Genomic DNA, 16991 nt, shown 5'->3' on the forward strand with positions numbered 1-16991 from the left:
ACCCTTTATATCTTTGCACTCAGAAGGGAGTCAACATCTTGTTCATCTTGGCACTAGCACTTTCTGATGACACTGCAATAAATGGCAGAGCTGTGAAAAAGAAGAGCAAGCCAATGAGGGGATACTTCTGAGCACTGCTGAAAACCCTAAGCTTGCTTCACCTTAGTGCTAGGAAAGCTGCTGCTGAAAGTATGCATAGAATCCAGTGCTGAGAGCTGGGGACTCTACATGTAAATGTCACCGTGTTGGGCTGGTGTGGTGTCAGTGGCTCTGGGCAGAGTTCAGGATGCCTCATGAGAAGTGATGCTTCCACACAGTTAATTGAACAGGTCACAGGGAAAGAGGATATGACCCGTCTCATCTCCTGCAGAGATTTGGTGTCATCAGAACAAGAATTTAGCTTAATGTGTGCCTGTCTAGTTAAAGAAGTTCTCTGCTTTTTGTTTACTGTTCTTTCCCCTGTAAAAAATAAAAACAAAGCAAAAAGGAAAAAAAAAATAAAATTGACCAACAAAATGAATCCCTTAGATTTCTACTGCATTTCTTTAAGGTGTTTGCAACATTGCTTCCTTACAGATATGCCTGAATTTGATAAATGCGTTACTCCTTTTGTTTAGGGCTGTGGTAATATGTTATGTATTTGGAAGGCTATTGTGAGCGAATCATTTGTGAATGCAATGTTAGTAAAGTTAAGCTGTATGTGAGAGTGCATTGAAAGTGTTTGCATTGGGGAAAATGCTACAACCTAGTTTTGCTACAGGATTTGTATTGTGATACTGAAAGCTGGTCTCTGGCCTCCAAAAACCTGCAGTAGATCAGAAAGCATTGGAGATGAAGCTTTGCATTTGTAAACAGATAGTCGAATCTACTTTTACTCTTCACAGCCTTGTTGCCCACGTTACTCTGATTTGTAAAATTGCTTTGACATTTGATACTTGATTATCTTTTGGATTCGATTCAAAGTCAACTTTGTTTTTCAGACCTGGATAGGTTAGGGCAAAGTACTTGAGAACTGGTAAAAGCCTTTAGTGCTTCTAAGCATCATCTTTAAAACAGTGTAATTGCCTCTGTTCTAATGAGATATAATACCGTGGGGGAAGCATATGTATCAAAGGGGTATATTTGCCCAAGTGCATGTCCTCTTGAAGTCGGCTCCTGCTGCATCTTACTTGCTCCTTCAAGAGCAAGGAGTGAGAATTGTAGCTGGCTTTGATGTTACAGCTTGGAGCTGCTGGCACAGAAATCATAGAATCATATTTTGGGTTGGAAGGGACTTTGAAGAGCATCTAGTTTTACTGCCCCTGCCATGGGCAGGGATACCTTCCACTAGACCAGGTTACTCCAAGCCCCATCCAACCTGGCCTTGGACACTTCCAGGGATGGGGCAGCCACAGCTTCTTTGGGTAACCTGTGCCAGTGCCTTCCCCACCCTCACAGGGAAGAATTTCTTCCTAATATCTAATCTAAACCCACCCTCTTTTCAGTTTGAAGCCATTCCACCTTGTCCTATCACTTCATTCCCTTTTTCAAAGTCCTTCTCCAGCTCTCTTGTAGCCCCTTTAGATTCTGGACAGTAATATAAGGTCACCCCAAAGCCTTCTCTTCTCAAGGCTACACAACCCCAACTCTCTCAGCCTGTCTCCAATGGAGAGAGAAGGAAGGTACCTTAGAGTCCGTGCTGAAAACCTGTTGAATGTCAGTGGACTCTTCTCACTGACTCGAAGAGCCTTTGTGCTGGGCCAAGACAGTGACCTCTAGTCAGGGATATGTCTCAGAAAACTGACATAAGAAGCTGTGGGTGTACTTGCTAACATGCTTTTAACTTTCTAGTAAGGTTCTGAAAGCTTAGAAAAATGAAAAGGCTGCATTAATTATAAATGTACTACTGATGCACAAGTAAAACCTATGCTGAAAGTAACATGGAAATTAAATCTCTTGCTGTTGGTGGGATCTGTGCTCTTCTATTCTAGGCAAAAATGGGTTGTCAGGGACCTTCTGGAGAGTGTTGAGATTGAGCTAGAGCAACTGTGTCATTGTCAAAAGGTCCTTAAATAACCTGTGGTACTAAAGGATTAATATATAAACAAATTAACTCTGCTACGCATCTTTCCAGCTTTGGTCTCTGTTCATACTTGCACTGAGATTTTCAACCCCAGGAGACTGTCAAGTCCTACAAGATCCGGTGTTTGTCTTCTCTGGGAATTAGTTTCAGCTGTAGAGTTTTCAGCAGTAGAGTCTGTAGCATTTCCCATGGTACCTGCCTGTCCCCTGCGATGCTTGTCCCCTTCAACAGTGACAGCACAGAAGTATGTTCCATTCAGTAGTGTTAAGAGTGAGAGGATAGCATGGAGCCTACAGTTTAAGAGATGGTAGGTACTGTATCAAAAAGGATTTATTGGTAATTTATTTACCAAATAGAAATTCCAGGTTGTTCTCATTGTGTTTGATTAATCTGGGGAGGTAAGCTCAAAAGGTGCTTCCATTTTTAAAATTATCACCAATCTTATTGCTACAAAGGTACTCACCTTTTCAGACAGTGTCTGTACTCCTTTACTTGAACTCTGTCTGCAGGCATACAAGGGAGAAAGGTGCTTTGATGCAAAAATTAATGTTTTTCCAGTGAAAATCTGTGCAGGAGTGCCTTTTGCTGTGAATACAGCCTGTGGTTTTGATGGATACTCTCAGCTGTTTGATGGAGGGGGTTGGTAAGAGCATAAGAGAATAGATTATAAAACTGGAGCAGGCTAGGATGTAGTCTCCAACTGAAAAAACATGTTGTCTGCTTCTTTTATGTTAGAACAGCGCATTAGGGAATAAAAAATGCATGAGCAGTGAGAACTTTTTAATTGGAAAAATAAATAAATTAAAGTAACATCCTCCAAATATGGGAATCCAAGACCTCTGAGTTCTTATAAATAAGATATTCTGGCTGCCAGCCTGAGGTTTTCAACTGATCTAAACAAAGTTCTGTGACTTTAATTAACGTGTAATAAATTTAAAGAAGGTTAAAGGATGTATTTTAAAGAGGGATTTGCTGCTTTAGTTACTGTAAAACACTTTCTCTTGAGAGAGAAAATGGTGTGGTGGCAGTGTTATGCAGCTAGGTAATTTCCTCTCACTATTTGAATATGGTTTTGTGACCTAGATTGCTTCTCTGTTCTTTAAGCTGTAGCAGAAGCTGTCAGAGAAATGGTTACTTGGATAGAGTGCTATAATTGTGCATTACAGGTGCACCCAACATCAGATCTGTGGTGGTGTGGACTGGAAGTTAATTTTCACCTGCTGGTTGTCCCTTTTGTTTGACAGAAAGGCTGTAAACTTTTTAGCGTAAGAGAGATCTCCAACTGGCACATCACATCAGCTGCCACCAGGCCTGTATCATTAGAGTTAACTGCAAGGAGATGTTTGGGATAAATTCAGAATTATATTATTTTTAAAGAAGTTTCTTAATAGCCAGGGTTTTCACTGAATGGCTAATGCATCAGCAGAATGGTAGTATGGGTGTGACCAAAGGCTGAATCATGATCTGTTTTCACTCAGTCCCTAATTATGATGAGAGTTTATTGTATTTATCCTAAAAAATCAGTTGAACTATTTTGTATACTGTGCTGATGGAACTGGGAGAAGGCATGAGTATTTATGAAAGTGCTGAAAAAGTACTACAGAAAACATATGATAACAATCCATACCTTGAAGGCAGCCTGCACGAGTACTTGTACAGGTACCTGGAGCACTGTGCTCCAGCAGAGAGGCCTCACTTAGCTCCTGCTCAGTGTGGAATCTGCATCTGCCTCGGGTTCCTTTCAGGAGCTGATCCAGGTCAGTAGACCTGCTGATGTCAGTAGAAGCCATTCTCTAGGAGTTTGGTTAAGGGTCTTCAGTAGGAGCTTGGGGCAGAGCTCTAGGGACCCATGGAGCCAGAGTTTGGTAACTGCAAAGCCCAACTACTGCTGAATGTAGACTCAACACTGGTTTTGTCTTTTTTTTTTTTTTTTTTCCCTCCTAAGTCAGAACTGGGGACTTGCAGTGCTTTCTGGTGAATTGTAAATGTTGACAGATAGGTTGATGCCTCCATGAGGGCAGGAATAATGTGTTATGCTTTACCATTGGCAACTTGCATTCCTTGTGATTTTATTTTCTGGGTATGTCAGAGAGAGAGAGAATGGATGATGGTAGATGAAATAATATTAAATCAAGACAGGCAAGCCTCAAATGATTTAGTAATTTCCCAGAGGGTGTGACTTAGGTTCATTATCGAATTCTCAAATATTTGTATGTTGGTCCAATATACATGTAGACATTTATTTAATATTAAAAGCAATAAACCCTTAAGTTGCTGTTGTTAGTTACAAAAGCAGTCTCTGAAAATTTAGCCTGCATAGTTTCAACTGTATCTGGATATTTTTCTACGATCTTTTTTTTTTTTTTCAGGAGAAATCTCCTGTTACTTGGCTCTGTTTTCTTTTTACTTGTTGGAGTGCTAATGGGGGTTATATGTACAGAGATGTGATCATGGTAATTTGAGAATCAACAAGATAGAGCAAATGTTTTGAGCTTTTTCCTTTCAGATTATAAAAACAATTATCTTGCTCCAGCCAGACGGATTAACTGAGATCCAAGGCATAAATGAACTCTTCCATTTGAAGCGGTTAGCTAAACTCTGGAGTTTAGAACTACGAGTCAGACAGGATAATACTGGAGCTGAAGTGAAAAATGCCAGTATAATTCTAGTTAAATACTTTTGTAAAAACATTGGACCTTTGCCAAAGAGCAGGTGAGAACCCCCCTGACCTATTCAACAGCTGACTTGAGATCTGAGGCTCCATATAGCAAATAGTACAGAGTCTTTCCAAACGATCTGAAACCTCCTGAGTGTGGTGGGGAGTGAGAGGGAGATTGAGCAAACAGGACTGCTGAACTTTGTGCAACCAGCCCGGAGTTTTACGAAGTGGGTTAGTGCTTGAGGTGTCTTTCTTTGGTCATTCAGAACAGCAATAACTCCCAAAAGAGAATTCTTTTTAGAAATCCAGTCTTGTCAAAATCCTCAAGTTGGCTGCAGGGAGGTGGAGACTGCTTGACTGCATTTATTACTACCCCAAAACCTGACAGTTCTCATCACTGCACGATTTGGTGGCAGAAAACTGACAGCACCCTTAGGAGTGGTGGTACAGGAGCAGTCATGCTTGTTCCTTGGGTGTGGGGAGCTGGAGGCATATGAGGTGCTCAGAGGTGGAAGGTGTCAAGGCCTGGAAACACTGTGATGTGACTGTCATGCCTCAGAGGTGTCAGGCAGTGGCATGGGTCTCACTGCAGTGGTGTAGTGTCCTCTCTCACTTCACATGTCATGCAAAGCCCCTTGGCATATTTGCAGATGTAGCTGTGTAGGAGAGGTCTAGCCAGGCCTCCATGGTGTTTGGATGGTTCCTGCAGTGTTTAAGGGAGTCGAGTAGGCTCAGCCCTGAGTGTGGGGACAGTGGAGTTTCTGGTTCTGTGCCGTGGGCACGAACTGCTTCTCAAATATGCCAGTTGAGGGAATGGCAAGGGCAGCCCAGTTTCATGCTTCAGAAGGTGAGGCATTTCTGGGAATTGAGGAATGCTCCATTTCTACACAGATAAGTATTCAGTAAGCTGGTTGAGGTAGTTTTATAGTTTTGGTGGTGTAGGGTTTCTTATGGAAAAAAAAAATCACATATTGGCCTCTGCTTCCATTTCAAATATTTTAATGTTATGAAGAATCATTGTTGTGATCTGTATTAGCAATGTAATCATACATCCAAGGAGCAGTAAGGAGAAAGATGATAGTTTAATCCTCAGTATAGGATCAAGTTAACATGCAATTTCCAGTCCTATAAGTTATTCTTATATCTGAGACCAGTCAGTAAATGAAAAAAATCAGCTGAAGCTGCATTACTTAATTAAGCTGCAATTTTAGTGGCATTCTCATCAGCCTGTCAGTAGTGAAAGCAATTAACTAGCACTGTGCCAACTAAGGCAACTAGAAGGACTTCCTCAGCCTGAGCTGAATTTCTGATTGTCACACCACCTTAAACTCTGCTGAAAGGTGTTCTGTGCAGCATCGCTTGGGGACAACGCTGGCCCCAGTGAAGCCTGAGTGAGAACTCTCATTGACTTGAGCAGAACCATGCTTTCACCTCCTGAGTGTGTCAGGTGTGAGAAATGTGCTGTCCCTGGAGGGTGCTTTTCTGCCTGTCTGCTGGCAGTTTCCATCTAAACTTAATTTTAGAACCAATATAATGGCTTGTTCTATGTTTACTCTGTGTTTCATACACCTCCTCAGTCATGGCCAATTAGTTATTATGGAGAGAGTGTAATGTTGTCTTTCAAACTCCCAAGACTAAACCAGGCAGTTGAAAAATGCCGTGGGAAAATGGAGGTGTGGGTTACCCACTGAACCTGCGGGAACAGCTGAGGAACATGGAATGAGCTGGGTGGGTGAGTCCTCCCTCTGCCAGTGGGTAATGGGGAGGAGTGGCAGCTCTGGGGAGAGCAGAGTGCCGTTGCCCAGAGCTGAGGCAGCACTTCTGGCAGGGCTCTGGCATGAGCGTGGCAGCCAAGGCGAAGTGTGCGATCCTCAGCCTGCAGTTGCCTTCAGTCACTGCAGGAAATTGGCTCTGGAATATGGATGAGGTTATTTTATGATTACATACAAATCATTTAGTGATGACATGAACCCCTTGATGAGATGATCCTACGACGAGATACCCCGTAAAGCAATTAACTTCTCAGCAGATGCGTTTCTGGAGGGGGGGAAGAACCTCTCTAATAGAAAGGTTGCTTGTGGCTGGCTTGATTTTAAATTTATCTTTTGCAGGAGTGCAGAAAGGAGTCAGAATCAAAAGCTCGATTCTTCTTGCAATTGCACCTGTCTTATTTTACTGGGTAAATTAACTTTGGGGTTGAGAGGAGCATGACACAGGAAAGACAAAGACTGCATATATTTTATGAAGAATATATGTTTGGAAGCTGTAAACTCACTGTGCTTCAGGTTCTGCTGTAACTGCCAGCTGTGAAGACCTGTGTGCTACAGGGACAAGGACTGGCCCATCCCTTTTATAGAGCAGGCAGATGTAATAAAAACAAAATTTCAGCACTGCCAGTTCTCACTCAACAAATGCCTTGTGACAAACCCCAAAAGCAATCTTAGATTTTTTTTTTAATTAATTTATTTTTTCATGACAAATTGGAGATGATATAAGCCATGTAACCATGGTTTTACCTCTTTGGTGTGGTAGAATTTTATTTTGAGGTTAATTTTGCTGCAAGACCTTAAGTATCAGTGCTTCTTTGTGCCATTACTCTGATGCACATTTTTACCCTTTCGCTTTCTGATGCAAGATAGGCCTATTTGTTTACTACTTGTTTTGCAGATATTTTAATATAATTTTTAAATCTCATATGTATGTTGCTCTAAGGGCTTCTTGCTTAATTTGTGGGAGAGGAGCTTTTCTTTTTATATCTTGAAACAATTCATTGAATTAATTTCTTCCTCTTATTTCTAGAATCTGCTTTTAATTGCTGAGAATTGGTTTGCTATTTGGCATCTTGGATGTACTCTGAACATTTGGTTCATCTGAGATGGGCTTTTGGTATGATGTTTGGTATGGTAACAAATGAGTGTGCTGTGCTTTTAGTTTTCTTGTTAACAGATTGCTTTATTCAGTGTTCTGGTCTAGAACCTGACCTTCAAAGCTGGGTGAGGTTAAAGGTGGTCTTTTAATGACCCTGTGAGTTTTAGATTGTCCTCATTTATAAGTGTGTTTGACTGTAGTGGATACTTGTGTGCATGATAAAGACCCTACAGCTATGTGTTTTATGCTCTGGGAGTCAGTGATACTTACTCACAAGTGGTAAAAAGATGCCAAAGTAACTTTGGAGAGTCAGAAATTTGTTTGAAAAGTGGTATTAGGTCCATGTAGCTCTCAACTCTATGCTGAGATGTTTGAAGGTAAGTACCTAAATTCACATTAATCCATAGGAGATGTGCACATTGATTTTTATAAGGAAAGTATGTGTGTGTGTAGATGACATTTACCTCAGCAGTTCAGAGGAAGAATTCTTTTGACCTAGACACCATCTTAAGCTCTGCTGAATATGGTAAAAGTTATCACCTCCATCAAAACCAGCAACAAGTACATTTCTTTTGTGCTTCTGCCACCTGTAGATTACATACAAGTTTTATGGGCAATGCCAAGACCAGGAACCACGTGCTATTCAGCTCAGATTTACCACTTCAAAATGGATTTTTTCCAGACAAATATTTTTAATATTTTTTTAATAGAAACATTATTAAAAGAAAAAGGTTTCTATTGTGTTTTGGTGCTGTTAGGCAACTAAACACCACACAGCTGCTGCCCCTACAGTGGGATAGAGTAGAGGATCAGAAGGATGAAAGGGGGGTTTGGGGAAAGGGAGTTGAGATAGACAGTTTAACACGTAAAGCAGAGCAAAATAAGGAATCAATTCACATCTCCCATCAGCTGGCAGGTGTTTAGCTGTTTCCTGGGAAAACAAGGCTTTGTCTCACATAGTGGTTATTTGGGAAGACAAATGCCATAACTCCAAATGTTCCCATTCCCTTTCTCCTTTCGCCCAGCTTGTATTGCTAAGTGTGATGTCACATGGAATGGGATATTCAGTTGGCTCTGTCCCCTCCCAGCTCCTTGTGTACTCCGAGCCCACTCACTGGTGGGGCGGTGTGTGGAGCAGAAAAGGCCTTGACACTGTGTAAGCCCCTCTCAGCATTAGCTGAAACTTGGATTTGTTATCCACAAATCCAAAATATAGCACCATACCAGCTGCTGTGAAGAAAATTAACTCTGTCCTAGCCAAAAGCAGTACAGTTGCCAAAGCTGAGCAACACAATAAACATTTGGGTATCAAACTACCTGTCTTGATCTTAAAGGTCCCACTCTGGATCCATCACAGGTAAGACACAGTTGACCTCATAGTTTGCCATAATTCTTTTTCCCTGCAACTCTTGAAAAATCTTAAGCAAACAGCCAAATTTCTGTTTCTGCTTAGAGTCTGACTCAACCTATTTTCTGTTTTTTTTTTTTAATGAAGATGGGTAAACACTGCAGCCTTGTAGACAGGCTGTTAGCCTAGGGCTTAGACACTCTTAAGACTGTTATTGTCAGGAACCGTTTGTGTCTGTTTTGTCATTTGCAGAGTAAAGGTCGTAATATTGACCTTGTTTGTAAAGTTTTGGAATCTACCTCGGGATCTCCAGCTGAAAGACACTACACAGGCATAGTACTCTGAGAAAGAAGGATTTCTGCCCTTCACTGTTGTCATTCAGTGGGTCGTGTCTTTACTTTGAATCGATAATGGTGATTGGTTTTAGTTTAGTGCTCAAGAAGTTCTGCTAAAATTCATTGATAACCTTGCAGGAAACTGAAAAACCTACTGTGTTTTGTGAGGAAAGCCCCACACAGGCAGATAATATCTCTGTGAATTTACCTTTATTCCATTTATATGTGGAGAATAAACCCTCAAACCTGACAGTGAAATGTTCTCTTCTAACCATCTTTACTTGCATTTGTTTAATTTCCTCCTGTGTGTTATAGGGTCTCTAAAGTTAGTTTGAATTTCTTCTGAATGAAAAAAAAAGATTTTTTTTTAATCAGTTATATTTAGATAAATTTTTATTTTTATATTTTTTATTTTTTATTTTTAAATTTAAATTTTTAGTTGAATTAATCAAAGTGAAAAATAGAGTACATTAACTTAATCTCTGTGATTGTACAGGAAAATCAATGGAATCATTTGGCTGACAGAGCTTGAAGAGAATTGAGCATGCACTCCTGAGTCTTTTACCTAACATGTACTATTACTGGACACCTCCTATTTTTTTTTCTCCCAGAGCTGAATAATAACTTTTGATTAAATAGTTGGCAGTTACTATGTGTATTCAAAGATTAATAAGAAAAGGTTTCCTTCAAACTCCAAGATTTTAATCTAAATTGCATTCCTCTGTTAAGTGATTGTGAACTCCTATACTATGACAGAGGAGATAGCACAAAAAAAATCAAAATTTCCCTCAATTTATTTTTATGAAACCAAACACTGGAAACTGAATGAATAATTCAGTTAAAGTTGCTGCAGAACTGAATGCATGTCAAATAATGCATCCTATCTGTAAATACTATCAAGAAAATCCAATCACATTGGTATTGACACATTTTCATAGGGAAGCATATACAGAATGGGTTGAAAGAGAAATATGTAAAGATATCCTAATATTTATTTTTAAAATCAGTTCTTAATCCTTCTGGAAGGATAGATATAAATACAAATGCCAATATTGTATCCTAAGGCTCAGGACTGATATAATCAGTTTCTTTATGGAGCTGAGATTCAGAAAACATGTTGGACAAACTCTTTGAAGCAGCTGGTTGTTTTTATACAATGGGTTGTGTTAGGAGGCCTCTCATTTGAAATTTTAGGTTCACTGAATTTTTGAAGGTTCACCCAGAGATTAGCAATGGTCAAAGGTGGTCAGCACCTCTGCAAATTAGATCAGGAGAAAGACTGATGCAAAACACGGGGGAACATCTTTCTCTCCTCTGACTTTCAGACATTGACAGTGCTATTTCAAAGACTGCCATGAACAGAACTTCTCCACACCCATCACTGTATTTAAAGGATCTGAAGATCCAGATGGATGTGTACAGGGTAATGAATGGTTGCAAGAGTGACAGTTTCGAGGATCAGGCTTTGAATTGCAAAAATCTGTTTTGATGATTCACCCTGGTGTCAGGAAGGGCTCCTGTGCAGCTGTTGGAGCGGCCTTCAGAGAGTGATTCATTTACTGTAAGATGAATCACACCCTAGAAACACTTAGGTCTCCTCATTAAATGAGTCTAGAGAACTAGCTCCACTGTAAGCATAAACTTGTGAGACATTTGAAACTGGGCGTGATGAACTCAACACCTGTTCTCTCCATGGAAATTTATAGCTTCAACACAGTACCTATGGCAGCCATATCAGGAAAAAAAAGCCTGTTCTTGCATTAATAGAGACCAGGGACTGAGACAGGAAGTTCTTGCCATGCCTCAGCCACAAGGATATTTGGGCTGCAGCTATTAGTTTCTGAAGTGTACTGCTAATAAACTAATGCTGAGGAAAGTGCCCTGTCTGCCCATCCAGCAGCCGTTCTGGCAGTCACACCCTTCACGGTGGGCAGCTCCAGTGAGCTGAGGGGTGCCCTGCCTGACTCCCTGCACACACCACACTCACGCAGTCAGACCAGGTTTCCCTGCCAGATTGACCCCAGGTTTCCCACAGCAGGGTCACAGAAGTCCAGATCCTTCAAATACTTTAATCTTGGTGCAAAAACTAAATAACGAAATAGCAGCTCAAGCTGGGTGCCTTGGAGGAGGAACCCCAAGCAAAGGAAACCCTGGGCTTTTATACTTTCACAAGTCTAAATCTCTCTGGTTCAAGCCTGATTAATGCAGTTTAGGGCTGTGTGTGTGTTCACAGATTTCACAGAATATTCTGAGTTGGAAAGGACCCATGAGGATCATTGAGCCTGACTCTTAAATGATTGATCTGTCCAGGGCTCAAACCCACAACCTTGGTGTTATTAGCACCATGCTCTAACCAAGTGAGCTAATTTCGGGGTTTTCCTATCTAGCCTGCAAATTGGAGAAGGCATGTTCTTATTTTAGTAACCCATTCATATTTTAAACCTGAAAGAATTTGAAAATGTCATGATTTGGTGTGCTGCTTTGTAGTGACTGTTGAATTGCACTCTATTTTATTGTTCAGAATTTTAGGCAGTTGCACCTCCTGATCAGTCTATGTTGGCTGCTGTACTCTAATGTGAGCAGACATAAAGTTTATTTTCGTGTTCTGCTAAATATTTCAGTAATTTTGAAAATGCTTCTGGCATGGCCAATACTGTCTGTGTGAAGTAGAGCTGCATCTCCACAAAAGTGGAAATACTCTCCCAGTGTTAACTTCTGTTTTTAAAAGTTATGTGTAAGAAATCATCTTCACTGCAAGAGACAATTCTATGTCATGCTTTTTCCAGAGGGAGTGTGACCCACTGTGTAAGGCAGCTAAGTGTCAGTCATGCTTGGTCTAATGGCTCAGACTTTGGGCAAAGACTCCATCTTTGTGATCTTGGTTAATCAGTCTTTCTGTGTTTCAGTTTGTACATGTGTAAAATGAGGATATTTCCCTATTTTACCATCATGTATTATATACATACACATTAAACTGTTGTATATTTACACATTATAAAGATGCTAAAAATAATTTATATTGAATATGCAGAAGGGAACTGTCTCCTTGTCCAACAGAGCTTGATTTCTAGGCAACTTGTTCTTCTGTGCAGAGAAGGATGTGTGTATATGTATTAGCATGCAAATATTTTAGATGTGCCTCCTTTCAGGAATCCACTGATTATTTTATAGATTTTCTGTTATCTGCATATTGTCTTCATTATGGCAGAGACACCTGTTTGGATTGATTCCTTGAGAAAGGTGTTCCCAAGGATTGCATAAGAATATTTAATAAAGTGTGCAGATAGGGTAGAGATGTGGATACAAAACACAAGAATATCATGGGTATTTGTCTACTAACAGATGTTTTTCTCACTACATTTTGGTAAAAGGATGAGAGGTTAGTGAATGTATTCTGAGCATGAACATTTCAAGACAGTAGGATTGGTTCATTGTTATTACTCCAGTTTTATGGTTTAGCTTCTTTGAAATATATCAGCATAAAGTAGGGGCAAATCAAGCTTTCTCTTGGGAATTGAATGCAGCAATCATAAATCTGAAAGTCTGAAGTATGTAGTAGAGCTTCCATTAACCTGGAGACCTGGGTCTCCTCATGTTGGAGGGACTATTCAGCCTGCAGTAGTTTTAGTGACCACAGTTCCCTGGAGTCCTCTTTCTGAGCATTCCTTTTCTTGTGAAGTGTATTGCACATTTCTCTGTGTCGGTATCAAAGCCAAATGTATTGAAAACTGTTCTCCAAGGAGCTCTAGACCAGCACTTCATAAACTGGAAGTGTATAATTTAGCCATTCATATGCCAAATACAAAGTATTGGTCAAGCGGGTGTAAAGCCAGAGAAGGTGACACACCTCAGCCCAGAAAGCCAAGCAAGGGAAAGTAAGTGATGTGGAAGCTTAATGTAGCTGTAAAAAAGAGGATTCTTTTGTTTCTATTCAGCAAAAATATTTTTTCAGCCTGAAAACTACTTTCCTTCCAAAGAAAACCAATATCGAAAGGGAAGCAGAGCAAGGGTTTTTCCCACTTCACAAGCAACAGTTATAAGTGAACCTCACCTTTAAGCAGTAACTTTTCTAATTGCACTTTGAAATATGTTACAGAATGTTCATGCTTTATGGGTTTGTCTAAGTGTGGAAACCCCCGGAAAAACCACCTGAATGACCACTAATATTTGAGAGATTTGCGATGTACATGCATGAGTAGTGCTAACTTATGGGTGAAACCCTATTCCCAATTACTAATGCACATGCCATTGTAATTATTTTGTATTGACAGGCTGTCTTCAATACCCAGGAAGTCCTTCTCTTCCTCAAAAACCTGTTCTAGGAATAAAGCACCGCTTACCATGTTTTTGTGATTTAAACCAGAGCTTGGCAGGCAGGAGATGGGTCCAGTTCCTGGCTCTGCTCCCACTGTGCCTCAGTCAGCTCTGCTGGCTATCAGCTGCTATTGTGTATAGCTGGTGAAGCCCTGTTTGCTGAGGTTTGAAAAAGTTTCATCCATGTAGTTCTAGTATTACTTTGTTTAGCTGTTTTACAGCTCTTTAGCGTCTTCCAGTCTTATTGGAATTTTAATTCCTTTTCATTGAAGAAACAGTCTATGGTAAACCATGTTCCTTGTGAGTTTTTGTTTATTTATTTTCTTTGGTTTTGATTTGTATTTTTTTGGGTGATGTGCTTTATGACCTTTTCATTTCCCAATAGTATAGAGGGGCTGATAGGATTAGCAATATGCTGTGTGTATGCTTGCTGGGGCTTTTTTTTTTTTTTGCTAGTGTTTAACAGTGTACAGTAATAAAGTAAGTTCACATTGTTTGCAAACCAGATAGTGGCAACCAAAACATGTTTTGACATAGGAAGATAATCAAGGACTGATTTACATCTCATACCTTCTCTTGAATCCTGAGCCTTTTACTCCATGGGCAGATCTTATGAGAAGAAAACAAACCAGTCTTTCAGACATATGTGGAATAAGGCACAAACCAAGCATTAATTAATCCCTTAATTTAAGGTAAATACCTGCTTCAGAAATGGAATTCAAATTAGGGTAGAACTGTAGAGGAATATGGGGAATCCTGAGCTTTTGTGGCCTGTGAATGGCACTTTCTTAAGAGCCTCTGGAAAGAAGGTTGATAGAGCCCTTTCCACATAGGTTGAAAGACTGTTAAAAAATCAGAAAAGACAAGATAAGCTGCTTCAGTCTCTGATTTGTCTTCCTTACTTGCTATTGTTGAACTGTCATATAACAATGTCAGTTAGGTTTTGATTTTTTTTTTTTTTTTAGTATGCAATTGCACAGAGATACTGTCGAGTATCTTCATCAACTTTGAATAGGTCAGGTGAATAAAAATCAAATATTCTTCAATAAGTAGTGTTGTTGAACCTGGTCAGCACTGGGATTTTATCTGTTAGCAGAAACTGTGTTCTTTCATGAATATTGACTAGTCTTTAGGAGATGAGAAATTTCCCATTTCATTATTAACCAAAATCCTGAATAAAGTTGTGTTATATATGCAAAGACAAATTCCTAATATGAAAGTGGAATTCAGTGCACATGCTCTCAAGGAGCATATCAATTTTTGGTTCCTCGTTCAGAATTTTGCAGCAGTTTTGCATCTCAGTAGATTTTGCATGAGGTATGGCAGAAGGGATCTATTTACACTTTAAAATATTGATAGCGATGGTACATGCAAAATTCCTATAATAAACTTGAGCAATAAAATTATGAGTATTAGAAGAAGTCTTCTGAGTCCTGTATTTGCATTCTTAAGCTGTAATTTTCATATAACTATTTTGTTTTAGGTTTAAGATTTTCCTTGGTTTTTTCTCTTTTAAAAAATAGTATGTTTGCTTTTAGTTTTATAGATTGCTTCCATTTGGTTTTGACAAATGGTTTACTGCTTTTCTTGATAAGCAAAAGTGGGTGGAATATATGACTCTTTGTACTTTGACATAAAGAACTTTATCAACCTTTCTGGAAGTTCCTTAATACTGGGATGTTATTCTAGGCCTCTGCAAATATGTGAATTTTCCAATAACGTGGTATGGTGGGTTTGACCCTGGCTGGACACCAAGTGCCCATCGCAGCTGTTTTATCACTCCCCTCCTCAACTGGACAGGGGAGAAAAAAGTGTAATGAGAGGCTTGTGGAGCGAGATAAGGGCAGGGAGAGATCAGTCACAGGCAAAAAGGACTTGACTTGGGGAGATTAGTTGCATTTCTTACCAGTTAAATTAGAGTAGAGTAATGAGAAATAGAATACCTACCATTCACTGCCGCAGTCCGAAGGGATCTTGCTCCTTCACAGTTCACCTCTCTCTTCTTCCTGTGCTTGTCTTCATTCCTGATTTTTCTCTACCTCCTCCCCTCAAATGACACAGGGGGATGGGGAATGTGCCTGCAGGGGCACAGCTGCCTCCCCATGGTCTTTACCACAGGCTGCAGCCCCTCTTCCCCCTCCTTCTACACTGTCCTGGGTATCTCATGTGTTCTCACTCCTCTTTCTGGATGCAACTGCTCTCGTGCAGTAACTTTTCCTCCTTCTCAAATATGTTATCCCAGAGGCATTACCACCATTCCTGATGGGCTCAGCCTTGGCCAGTGGCAGGTCCATCCTGGAGCCAGCTGACTTTGATTCTGTTGGACGTGAGGAAAGCTTCTGGCAGCTTCTCACAGAAGCCACCCCTGCTAACAGAACCTTGCAATGCAAACCCAATACTTGTGGCAACTTCCAGTGTGAAAAATGAATGATTACACTGGTGAACCTGTGCTAGAAACACTCGGAGTGGAATTGGGAAGATAACTGTGCAATGAGTTGGGTTGATTGTGTTTTTCTTTGGTGTTTGTTTTTCATGTTTGTTTTAAAGCCGTAGCTTTAAAGAAAACTAATTTCACCACAGATAATTTCACCTCTTTAAGCTGAAGGTCTTGATGTGTTCAGAGTCTTTTCTATTGGCTGTCACGCTGGTGTGATTACACAGCAATACATACTCCCTGTGAGCTGGATAGTAATGGAAACAGATTTCATCATCCTCTCAATAATCCTGATTAAGCGTGCTGGTTTTGTTATGGAGCAGTGAGTTCATGGCTCCCTCCGATGTGACGTGGCAATATGAGAATCCAAGGTCAGTAACTCTGGCCTTGAATTTTTCATGTTCTGAAATGATGATATCATTGTAGTGGTCTGTGTTCCTGGAAGAGTTGTTATGGAAACTTCATTGCAGCTTTTCTAAAAATAAACAAACAAACCCCCAAGCAAAAGCTTTTTCAAACTCCAAATACTTCATTGATTTAAAAATTCTGTCTTACAACAGTTTTTCACGACTTAATTTCCAAAATTTGGTATGCAGAGTGCTGCAGTCATGTGCAAGTTTATGCAGTCCATAAAGGTTGCTTATGGAGCTCGTATTACTTGCTGCTATTGTTGGATACCATGCATATGTAAAGAGGTCCCATCCTGTGCCGGACCTGTGCTGGTGACAGACACCAGCTGGATGGGCAGTGGTGGCACCACATGTGAGTGCCCAGGCTGAGTGAATTCTATGAGGGGAGAAAGGTCCATGTGCAAATCCAGAAGAAAAGGAAGACATGGGAGTAGTGTAGTAGTGTGGAATAAAGTTCCTTTGTGAAGTCCATTCAGAATTCTAACCAGCCTGAAATTCCCAAAGGGTTGTTGGATCTGGTTGGATCTTCTGTATGATTGTATGTTTTCTCCAGGGTGGATG

The 16991-nt window shown here is 40.2% G+C and overlaps 1 protein-coding gene across 6 annotated transcripts in view; it reads left to right on the top strand.

Moving 5' to 3' along the window:
• Positions 1–16991, top strand: part of NELL1 (neural EGFL like 1) — a 277675-nt gene that overhangs the window by 42227 nt on the left and 218457 nt on the right. The gene's annotated exons all lie outside the window — the stretch shown is intronic.

Source organism: Manacus candei, unplaced genomic scaffold, assembly GCF_025592945.1.
Source record: "Manacus candei isolate 608988 ecotype Guabito, Panama unplaced genomic scaffold, ASM2559294v1 h1tg000009l, whole genome shotgun sequence".
Taxonomy (NCBI): domain Eukaryota; kingdom Metazoa; phylum Chordata; class Aves; order Passeriformes; family Pipridae; genus Manacus; species Manacus candei.